The sequence below is a fragment of the Chanodichthys erythropterus genome, chromosome 17 (genome assembly GCF_024489055.1).
Source record: "Chanodichthys erythropterus isolate Z2021 chromosome 17, ASM2448905v1, whole genome shotgun sequence".
NCBI classification, from domain to species: domain Eukaryota; kingdom Metazoa; phylum Chordata; class Actinopteri; order Cypriniformes; family Xenocyprididae; genus Chanodichthys; species Chanodichthys erythropterus.
Genome location: NC_090237.1, coordinates 35,202,306 through 35,213,136, shown reverse-complemented (window position 1 = coordinate 35,213,136; position 10,831 = coordinate 35,202,306). Strand labels below are relative to the sequence as shown.

The window sequence follows — 10,831 nt, the reverse complement described above, 5'->3', positions numbered from 1 at the left end:
ACCAATCAGAACCTTTAAATTACATCAACTGTCCTTTCATATACCTATAAGTGTTGATGTTTCTGGGTGCTAAGTTAGCTTGAGGTTGGATCCCCTCACTCATTTTCTATGGCCTTTGGAAGTGTGGAGAACTCTGTCTTCGGTAAACTCTCTGTCAACTGACTGAACCTCAGATTTGACCCCTGGACTGAGCTCATTGGTCTGTTTATGGGGGAAAACTGTGTTCCCTAATGGCATCTACTGAAGGAAGCGGGTGGACAAACTTGTCGAGGGGACCAGAGTACAAGCTTTAAAAGTGTTTCGAACTCTACAGTGAAAAAAAAACAAAAACAAAAGACCGTAGCTCCGCCTGAGGCCTATCTAGGCCTCGGGTAGCAGCGAGCTTTCACCAAGGTGGTAGGGCCCAGCGAGCGATCTCACCACTGCAGAACCTTGCACTACAGAGTGCTTTGGGTCGTCGGTGCTAGGGCTGGACACACTGATTGAAGAACAGCTCAATGTGTTTCGAGATAAGGTATCTTGGAGCTTGCGTGTTCACATATATAGCCAAATCCAGCATTGGTCTGTTTATGGGGGAAAACTGTGCTCCTTAATATGGCATCTAATGAAGGAAACGGGTGGACAAACTTGTCGAGGGCACCAGAGTACAAGCTTTAAAAGTGTTTTGATCTCTACAGTTAAAAAAAAAAGAGGAGCAAGAGAGGATGCATCAAGTTCTGTGAAGGAGGGTCGATCAAACCTGCAACAAGATGGAGCGCTTCACGGATTTGCGTGTCATCCTTTCGCAGGGGCCATGCTAATCTTCTCTGTATCGATCCAATTTTAGTATATGTGCTGCCTTAGCAAGCACGAGCCTGTTGTCCCACCCGAGGCCTATGTACGCCTCGGGTAGCAGCGAGCTTTCACCAAGGCGGTAGGGCCCAGCGGGCGATCTGAAGGAAGGGGGCGGGCACACTTGTCAAAGGTACCAGAGTACAGGTACTGAAGGGGGTGTGGCCTCTATGTTTTCGAGAAATAAAAAGAGCTGGCAGAAAAACGTAAAGTGCTTTTCTGTCGGTGTAATTGGCCACCCGTTACCCTTATGATAGCTGCTTATGGACGAGAACTTGGTGTGTCAAACATGTTGCCTTAAAATAACCACATTTACGTAAAGAACAGAACATCGTGTTGGACGTCGCTAGAATTATTTGTACTGTGAACCAATCAGAACCTTTAAATTACATCAACTGTCCTTTCATATACCTATAAGTGTTGATGTTTCTGGGTGCTAAGTTAGCTTGAGGTTGGATCCCCTCACTCATTTTCTATGGCCTTTGGAAGTGTGGAGAACTCTGTCTTCGGTAAACTCTCTGTCAACTGACTGAACCTCAGATTTGACCCCTGGACTGAGCTCATTGGTCTGTTTATGGGGGAAAACTGTGTTCCCTAATGGCATCTACTGAAGGAAGCGGGTGGACAAACTTGTCGAGGGGACCAGAGTACAAGCTTTAAAAGTGTTTCGAACTCTACAGTGAAAAAAAACAAAAACAAAAGACAGTCACCCCGCCTGAGGCCTATCTAGGCCGAGGGTAGCAGCGAGCTTTCACCAAGGTGGTAGGGCCCAGCGAGCGATCTCACCACTGCAGAACCTTGCACTACAGAGTGCTTTGGGTCGTCGGTGCTAGGGCTGGACACACTGATTGAAGAACAGCTCAATGTGTTTCGAGATAAGGTATCTTGGAGCTTGCGTGTTCACATATATAGCCAAATCCAGCATTGGTCTGTTTATGGGGGAAAACTGTGCTCCTTAATATGGCATCTAATGAAGGAAACGGGTGGACAAACTTGTCGAGGGCACCAGAGTACAAGCTTTAAAAGTGTTTTGATCTCTACAGTTAAAAAAAAAAAAAAAAAAAGAGGAGCAAGAGAGGATGCATCAAGTTCTGTGAAGGAGGGTCGATCAAACCTGCAACAAGATGGAGCGCTTCACGGATTTGCGTGTCATCCTTTCGCAGGGGCCATGCTAATCTTCTCTGTATCGATCCAATTTTAGTATATGTGCTGCCTTAGCAAGCACGAGCCTGTTGTCCCACCCGAGGCCTATGTACGCCTCGGGTAGCAGCGAGCTTTCACCAAGGCGGTAGGGCCCAGCGGGCGATCTGAAGGAAGGGGGCGGGCACACTTGTCAAAGGTACCAGAGTACAGGTACTGAAGGGGGTGTGGCCTCTATGTTTTCGAGAAATAAAAAGAGCTGGCAGAAAAACGTAAAGTGCTTTTCTGTCGGTGTAATTGGCCACCCGTTACCCTTATGATAGCTGCTTATGGACGAGAACTTGGTGTGTCAAACATGTTGCCTTAAAATAACCACATTTACGTAAAGAACAGAACATCGTGTTGGACGTCGCTAGAATTATTTGTACTGTGAACCAATCAGAACCTTTAAATTACATCAACTGTCCTTTCATATACCTATAAGTGTTGATGTTTCTGGGTGCTAAGTTAGCTTGAGGTTGGATCCCCTCACTCATTTTCTATGGCCTTTGGAAGTGTGGAGAACTCTGTCTTCGGTAAACTCTCTGTCAACTGACTGAACCTCAGATTTGACCCCTGGACTGAGCTCATTGGTCTGTTTATGGGGGAAAACTGTGTTCCCTAATGGCATCTACTGAAGGAAGCGGGTGGACAAACTTGTCGAGGGGACCAGAGTACAAGCTTTAAAAGTGTTTCGAACTCTACAGTGAAAAAAAACAAAAACAAAAGACAGTCACCCCGCCTGAGGCCTATCTAGGCCGAGGGTAGCAGCGAGCTTTCACCAAGGTGGTAGGGCCCAGCGAGCGATCTCACCACTGCAGAACCTTGCACTACAGAGTGCTTTGGGTCGTCGGTGCTAGGGCTGGACACACTGATTGAAGAACAGCTCAATGTGTTTCGAGATAAGGTATCTTGGAGCTTGCGTGTTCACATATATAGCCAAATCCAGCATTGGTCTGTTTATGGGGGAAAACTGTGCTCCTTAATATGGCATCTAATGAAGGAAACGGGTGGACAAACTTGTCGAGGGCACCAGAGTACAAGCTTTAAAAGTGTTTTGATCTCTACAGTTAAAAAAAAAAAGAGGAGCAAGAGAGGATGCATCAAGTTCTGTGAAGGAGGGTCGATCAAACCTGCAACAAGATGGAGCGCTTCACGGATTTGCGTGTCATCCTTTCGCAGGGGCCATGCTAATCTTCTCTGTATCGATCCAATTTTAGTATATGTGCTGCCTTAGCAAGCACGAGCCTGTTGTCCCACCCGAGGCCTATGTACGCCTCGGGTAGCAGCGAGCTTTCACCAAGGCGGTAGGGCCCAGCGGGCGATCTGAAGGAAGGGGCGGGCACACTTGTCAAAGGTACCAGAGTACAGGTACTGAAGGGGGTGTGGCCTCTATGTTTTCGAGAAATAAAAAGAGCTGGCAGAAAAACGTAAAGTGCTTTTCTGTCGGTGTAATTGGCCACCCGTTACCCTTATGATAGCTGCTTATGGACGAGAACTTGGTGTGTCAAACATGTTGCCTTAAAATAACCACATTTACGTAAAGAACAGAACATCGTGTTGGACGTCGCTAGAATTATTTGTACTGTGAACCAATCAGAACCTTTAAATTACATCAACTGTCCTTTCATATACCTATAAGTGTTGATGTTTCTGGGTGCTAAGTTAGCTTGAGGTTGGATCCCCTCACTCATTTTCTATGGCCTTTGGAAGTGTGGAGAACTCTGTCTTCGGTAAACTCTCTGTCAACTGACTGAACCTCAGATTTGACCCCTGGACTGAGCTCATTGGTCTGTTTATGGGGGAAAACTGTGTTCCCTAATGGCATCTACTGAAGGAAGCGGGTGGACAAACTTGTCGAGGGGACCAGAGTACAAGCTTTAAAAGTGTTTCGAACTCTACAGTGAAAAAAAACAAAAACAAAAGACAGTAGCTCCGCCTGAGGCCTATCTAGGCCGCGGGTAGCAGCGAGCTTTCACCAAGGTGGTAGGGCCCAGCGAGCGATCTCACCACTGCAGAACCTTGCACTACAGAGTGCTTTGGGTCGTCGGTGCTAGGGCTGGACACACTGATTGAAGAACAGCTCAATGTGTTTCGAGATAAGGTATCTTGGAGCTTGCGTGTTCACATATATAGCCAAATCCAGCATTGGTCTGTTTATGGGGGAAAACTGTGCTCCTTAATATGGCATCTAATGAAGGAAACGGGTGGACAAACTTGTCGAGGGCACCAGAGTACAAGCTTTAAAAGTGTTTTGATCTCTACAGTTAAAAAAAAAAAGAGGAGCAAGAGAGGATGCATCAAGTTCTGTGAAGGAGGGTCGATCAAACCTGCAACAAGATGGAGCGCTTCACGGATTTGCGTGTCATCCTTTCGCAGGGGCCATGCTAATCTTCTCTGTATCGATCCAATTTTAGTATATGTGCTGCCTTAGCAAGCACGAGCCTGTTGTCCCACCCGAGGCCTATGTACGCCTCGGGTAGCAGCGAGCTTTCACCAAGGCGGTAGGGCCCAGCGGGCGATCTGAAGGAAGGGGGCGGGCACACTTGTCAAAGGTACCAGAGTACAGGTACTGAAGGGGGTGTGGCCTCTATGTTTTCGAGAAATAAAAAGAGCTGGCAGAAAAACGTAAAGTGCTTTTCTGTCGGTGTAATTGGCCACCCGTTACCCTTATGATAGCTGCTTATGGACGAGAACTTGGTGTGTCAAACATGTTGCCTTAAAATAACCACATTTACGTAAAGAACAGAACATCGTGTTGGACGTCGCTAGAATTATTTGTACTGTGAACCAATCAGAACCTTTAAATTACATCAACTGTCCTTTCATATACCTATAAGTGTTGATGTTTCTGGGTGCTAAGTTAGCTTGAGGTTGGATCCCCTCACTCATTTTCTATGGCCTTTGGAAGTGTGGAGAACTCTGTCTTCGGTAAACTCTCTGTCAACTGACTGAACCTCAGATTTGACCCCTGGACTGAGCTCATTGGTCTGTTTATGGGGGAAAACTGTGTTCCCTAATGGCATCTACTGAAGGAAGCGGGTGGACAAACTTGTCGAGGGGACCAGAGTACAAGCTTTAAAAGTGTTTCGAACTCTACAGTGAAAAAAACAAAAACAAAAGACAGTCACCCCGCCTGAGGCCTATCTAGGCCGAGGGTAGCAGCGAGCTTTCACCAAGGTGGTAGGGCCCAGCGAGCGATCTCACCACTGCAGAACCTTGCACTACAGAGTGCTTTGGGTCGTCGGTGCTAGGGCTGGACACACTGATTGAAGAACAGCTCAATGTGTTTCGAGATAAGGTATCTTGGAGCTTGCGTGTTCACATATATAGCCAAATCCAGCATTGGTCTGTTTATGGGGGAAAACTGTGCTCCTTAATATGGCATCTAATGAAGGAAACGGGTGGACAAACTTGTCGAGGGCACCAGAGTACAAGCTTTAAAAGTGTTTTGATCTCTACAGTTAAAAAAAAAAGAGGAGCAAGAGAGGATGCATCAAGTTCTGTGAAGGAGGGTCGATCAAACCTGCAACAAGATGGAGCGCTTCACGGATTTGCGTGTCATCCTTTCGCAGGGGCCATGCTAATCTTCTCTGTATCGATCCAATTTTAGTATATGTGCTGCCTTAGCAAGCACGAGCCTGTTGTCCCACCCGAGGCCTATGTACGCCTCGGGTAGCAGCGAGCTTTCACCAAGGCGGTAGGGCCCAGCGGGCGATCTGAAGGAAGGGGGCGGGCACACTTGTCAAAGGTACCAGAGTACAGGTACTGAAGGGGGTGTGGCCTCTATGTTTTCGAGAAATAAAAAGAGCTGGCAGAAAAACGTAAAGTGCTTTTCTGTCGGTGTAATTGGCCACCCGTTACCCTTATGATAGCTGCTTATGGACGAGAACTTGGTGTGTCAAACATGTTGCCTTAAAATAACCACATTTACGTAAAGAACAGAACATCGTGTTGGACGTCGCTAGAATTATTTGTACTGTGAACCAATCAGAACCTTTAAATTACATCAACTGTCCTTTCATATACCTATAAGTGTTGATGTTTCTGGGTGCTAAGTTAGCTTGAGGTTGGATCCCCTCACTCATTTTCTATGGCCTTTGGAAGTGTGGAGAACTCTGTCTTCGGTAAACTCTCTGTCAACTGACTGAACCTCAGATTTGACCCCTGGACTGAGCTCATTGGTCTGTTTATGGGGGAAAACTGTGTTCCCTAATGGCATCTACTGAAGGAAGCGGGTGGACAAACTTGTCGAGGGGACCAGAGTACAAGCTTTAAAAGTGTTTCGAACTCTACAGTGAAAAAAAACAAAAACAAAAGACCGTAGCTCCGCCTGAGGCCTATCTAGGCCGAGGGTAGCAGCGAGCTTTCACCAAGGTGGTAGGGCCCAGCGAGCGATCTCACCACTGCAGAACCTTGCACTACAGAGTGCTTTGGGTCGTCGGTGCTAGGGCTGGACACACTGATTGAAGAACAGCTCAATGTGTTTCGAGATAAGGTATCTTGGAGCTTGCGTGTTCACATATATAGCCAAATCCAGCATTGGTCTGTTTATGGGGGAAAACTGTGCTCCTTAATATGGCATCTAATGAAGGAAACGGGTGGACAAACTTGTCGAGGGCACCAGAGTACAAGCTTTAAAAGTGTTTTGATCTCTACAGTTAAAAAAAAAAAGAGGAGCAAGAGAGGATGCATCAAGTTCTGTGAAGGAGGGTCGATCAAACCTGCAACAAGATGGAGCGCTTCACGGATTTGCGTGTCATCCTTTCGCAGGGGCCATGCTAATCTTCTCTGTATCGATCCAATTTTAGTATATGTGCTGCCTTAGCAAGCACGAGCCTGTTGTCCCACCCGAGGCCTATGTACGCCTCGGGTAGCAGCGAGCTTTCACCAAGGCGGTAGGGCCCAGCGGGCGATCTGAAGGAAGGGGGCGGGCACACTTGTCAAAGGTACCAGAGTACAGGTACTGAAGGGGGTGTGGCCTCTATGTTTTCGAGAAATAAAAAGAGCTGGCAGAAAAACGTAAAGTGCTTTTCTGTCGGTGTAATTGGCCACCCGTTACCCTTATGATAGCTGCTTATGGACGAGAACTTGGTGTGTCAAACATGTTGCCTTAAAATAACCACATTTACGTAAAGAACAGAACATCGTGTTGGACGTCGCTAGAATTATTTGTACTGTGAACCAATCAGAACCTTTAAATTACATCAACTGTCCTTTCATATACCTATAAGTGTTGATGTTTCTGGGTGCTAAGTTAGCTTGAGGTTGGATCCCCTCACTCATTTTCTATGGCCTTTGGAAGTGTGGAGAACTCTGTCTTCGGTAAACTCTCTGTCAACTGACTGAACCTCAGATTTGACCCCTGGACTGAGCTCATTGGTCTGTTTATGGGGGAAAACTGTGTTCCCTAATGGCATCTACTGAAGGAAGCGGGTGGACAAACTTGTCGAGGGGACCAGAGTACAAGCTTTAAAAGTGTTTCGAACTCTACAGTGAAAAAAAACAAAAACAAAAGACAGTCACCCCGCCTGAGGCCTATCTAGGCCGAGGGTAGCAGCGAGCTTTCACCAAGGTGGTAGGGCCCAGCGAGCGATCTCACCACTGCAGAACCTTGCACTACAGAGTGCTTTGGGTCGTCGGTGCTAGGGCTGGACACACTGATTGAAGAACAGCTCAATGTGTTTCGAGATAAGGTATCTTGGAGCTTGCGTGTTCACATATATAGCCAAATCCAGCATTGGTCTGTTTATGGGGGAAAACTGTGCTCCTTAATATGGCATCTAATGAAGGAAACGGGTGGACAAACTTGTCGAGGGCACCAGAGTACAAGCTTTAAAAGTGTTTTGATCTCTACAGTTAAAAAAAAAAAGAGGAGCAAGAGAGGATGCATCAAGTTCTGTGAAGGAGGGTCGATCAAACCTGCAACAAGATGGAGCGCTTCACGGATTTGCGTGTCATCCTTTCGCAGGGGCCATGCTAATCTTCTCTGTATCGATCCAATTTTAGTATATGTGCTGCCTTAGCAAGCACGAGCCTGTTGTCCCACCCGAGGCCTATGTACGCCTCGGGTAGCAGCGAGCTTTCACCAAGGCGGTAGGGCCCAGCGGGCGATCTGAAGGAAGGGGGCGGGCACACTTGTCAAAGGTACCAGAGTACAGGTACTGAAGGGGGTGTGGCCTCTATGTTTTCGAGAAATAAAAAGAGCTGGCAGAAAAACGTAAAGTGCTTTTCTGTCGGTGTAATTGGCCACCCGTTACCCTTATGATAGCTGCTTATGGACGAGAACTTGGTGTGTCAAACATGTTGCCTTAAAATAACCACATTTACGTAAAGAACAGAACATCGTGTTGGACGTCGCTAGAATTATTTGTACTGTGAACCAATCAGAACCTTTAAATTACATCAACTGTCCTTTCATATACCTATAAGTGTTGATGTTTCTGGGTGCTAAGTTAGCTTGAGGTTGGATCCCCTCACTCATTTTCTATGGCCTTTGGAAGTGTGGAGAACTCTGTCTTCGGTAAACTCTCTGTCAACTGACTGAACCTCAGATTTGACCCCTGGACTGAGCTCATTGGTCTGTTTATGGGGGAAAACTGTGTTCCCTAATGGCATCTACTGAAGGAAGCGGGTGGACAAACTTGTCGAGGGGACCAGAGTACAAGCTTTAAAAGTGTTTCGAACTCTACAGTGAAAAAAAACAAAAACAAAAGACAGTCACCCCGCCTGAGGCCTATCTAGGCCGCGGGTAGCAGCGAGCTTTCACCAAGGTGGTAGGGCCCAGCGAGCGATCTCACCACTGCAGAACCTTGCACTACAGAGTGCTTTGGGTCGTCGGTGCTAGGGCTGGACACACTGATTGAAGAACAGCTCAATGTGTTTCGAGATAAGGTATCTTGGAGCTTGCGTGTTCACATATATAGCCAAATCCAGCATTGGTCTGTTTATGGGGGAAAACTGTGCTCCTTAATATGGCATCTAATGAAGGAAACGGGTGGACAAACTTGTCGAGGGCACCAGAGTACAAGCTTTAAAAGTGTTTTGATCTCTACAGTTAAAAAAAAAAAGAGGAGCAAGAGAGGATGCATCAAGTTCTGTGAAGGAGGGTCGATCAAACCTGCAACAAGATGGAGCGCTTCACGGATTTGCGTGTCATCCTTTCGCAGGGGCCATGCTAATCTTCTCTGTATCGATCCAATTTTAGTATATGTGCTGCCTTAGCAAGCACGAGCCTGTTGTCCCACCCGAGGCCTATGTACGCCTCGGGTAGCAGCGAGCTTTCACCAAGGCGGTAGGGCCCAGCGGGCGATCTGAAGGAAGGGGGCGGGCACACTTGTCAAAGGTACCAGAGTACAGGTACTGAAGGGGGTGTGGCCTCTATGTTTTCGAGAAATAAAAAGAGCTGGCAGAAAAACGTAAAGTGCTTTTCTGTCGGTGTAATTGGCCACCCGTTACCCTTATGATAGCTGCTTATGGACGAGAACTTGGTGTGTCAAACATGTTGCCTTAAAATAACCACATTTACGTAAAGAACAGAACATCGTGTTGGACGTCGCTAGAATTATTTGTACTGTGAACCAATCAGAACCTTTAAATTACATCAACTGTCCTTTCATATACCTATAAGTGTTGATGTTTCTGGGTGCTAAGTTAGCTTGAGGTTGGATCCCCTCACTCATTTTCTATGGCCTTTGGAAGTGTGGAGAACTCTGTCTTCGGTAAACTCTCTGTCAACTGACTGAACCTCAGATTTGACCCCTGGACTGAGCTCATTGGTCTGTTTATGGGGGAAAACTGTGTTCCCTAATGGCATCTACTGAAGGAAGCGGGTGGACAAACTTGTCGAGGGGACCAGAGTACAAGCTTTAAAAGTGTTTCGAACTCTACAGTGAAAAAAAACAAAAACAAAAGACAGTCACCCCGCCTGAGGCCTATCTAGGCCGAGGGTAGCAGCGAGCTTTCACCAAGGTGGTAGGGCCCAGCGAGCGATCTCACCACTGCAGAACCTTGCACTACAGAGTGCTTTGGGTCGTCGGTGCTAGGGCTGGACACACTGATTGAAGAACAGCTCAATGTGTTTCGAGATAAGGTATCTTGGAGCTTGCGTGTTCACATATATAGCCAAATCCAGCATTGGTCTGTTTATGGGGGAAAACTGTGCTCCTTAATATGGCATCTAATGAAGGAAACGGGTGGACAAACTTGTCGAGGGCACCAGAGTACAAGCTTTAAAAGTGTTTTGATCTCTACAGTTAAAAAAAAAAGAGGAGCAAGAGAGGATGCATCAAGTTCTGTGAAGGAGGGTCGATCAAACCTGCAACAAGATGGAGCGCTTCACGGATTTGCGTGTCATCCTTTCGCAGGGGCCATGCTAATCTTCTCTGTATCGATCCAATTTTAGTATATGTGCTGCCTTAGCAAGCACGAGCCTGTTGTCCCACCCGAGGCCTATGTACGCCTCGGGTAGCAGCGAGCTTTCACCAAGGCGGTAGGGCCCAGCGGGCGATCTGAAGGAAGGGGGGCCCCACACTTGTCAAAGGTACCAGAGTACAGGTACTGAAGGGGGTGTGGCCTCTATGTTTTCGAGAAATAAAAAGAGCTGGCAGAAAAACGTAAAGTGCTTTTCTGTCGGTGTAATTGGCCACCCGTTACCCTTATGATAGCTGCTTATGGACGAGAACTTGGTGTGTCAAACATGTTGCCTTAAAATAACCACATTTACGTAAAGAACAGAACATCGTGTTGGACGTCGCTAGAATTATTTGTACTGTGAACCAATCAGAACCTTTAAATTACATCAACTGTCCTTTCATATACC

The 10,831-nt window shown here is 46.8% G+C and overlaps 9 non-coding genes across 9 annotated transcripts; all 9 read right to left on the bottom strand.

Annotated features, from left to right (window-relative positions):
- Positions 1-743: 743 nt before the first annotated feature.
- Positions 744-850, bottom strand: LOC137005694 (U6 spliceosomal RNA). Its single transcript, XR_010892431.1, has one exon. It is a non-coding gene; the product is annotated as a U6 spliceosomal RNA (small nuclear RNA).
- A 1,099-nt stretch (positions 851-1,949) lies between these two features.
- LOC137005693 (U6 spliceosomal RNA) lies at positions 1,950-2,056 on the bottom strand. Its single transcript, XR_010892430.1, has one exon. It is a non-coding gene; the product is annotated as a U6 spliceosomal RNA (small nuclear RNA).
- Positions 2,057-3,147: 1,091 nt separating this feature from the next.
- On the bottom strand, positions 3,148-3,254 carry LOC137005692 (U6 spliceosomal RNA). The gene has a single exon (XR_010892429.1). It is a non-coding gene; the product is annotated as a U6 spliceosomal RNA (small nuclear RNA).
- Positions 3,255-4,344: 1,090 nt separating this feature from the next.
- LOC137005691 (U6 spliceosomal RNA) lies at positions 4,345-4,451 on the bottom strand. The gene has a single exon (XR_010892428.1). It is a non-coding gene; the product is annotated as a U6 spliceosomal RNA (small nuclear RNA).
- A 1,089-nt stretch (positions 4,452-5,540) lies between these two features.
- Positions 5,541-5,647, bottom strand: LOC137005689 (U6 spliceosomal RNA). The gene has a single exon (XR_010892426.1). It is a non-coding gene; the product is annotated as a U6 spliceosomal RNA (small nuclear RNA).
- Positions 5,648-6,738: 1,091 nt separating this feature from the next.
- On the bottom strand, positions 6,739-6,845 carry LOC137005688 (U6 spliceosomal RNA). Its single transcript, XR_010892425.1, has one exon. It is a non-coding gene; the product is annotated as a U6 spliceosomal RNA (small nuclear RNA).
- A 1,091-nt stretch (positions 6,846-7,936) lies between these two features.
- Positions 7,937-8,043, bottom strand: LOC137005687 (U6 spliceosomal RNA). Its single transcript, XR_010892424.1, has one exon. It is a non-coding gene; the product is annotated as a U6 spliceosomal RNA (small nuclear RNA).
- Positions 8,044-9,134: 1,091 nt separating this feature from the next.
- LOC137005686 (U6 spliceosomal RNA) lies at positions 9,135-9,241 on the bottom strand. The gene has a single exon (XR_010892423.1). It is a non-coding gene; the product is annotated as a U6 spliceosomal RNA (small nuclear RNA).
- A 1,090-nt stretch (positions 9,242-10,331) lies between these two features.
- On the bottom strand, positions 10,332-10,438 carry LOC137005685 (U6 spliceosomal RNA). Its single transcript, XR_010892422.1, has one exon. It is a non-coding gene; the product is annotated as a U6 spliceosomal RNA (small nuclear RNA).
- Positions 10,439-10,831: the final 393 nt, after the last annotated feature.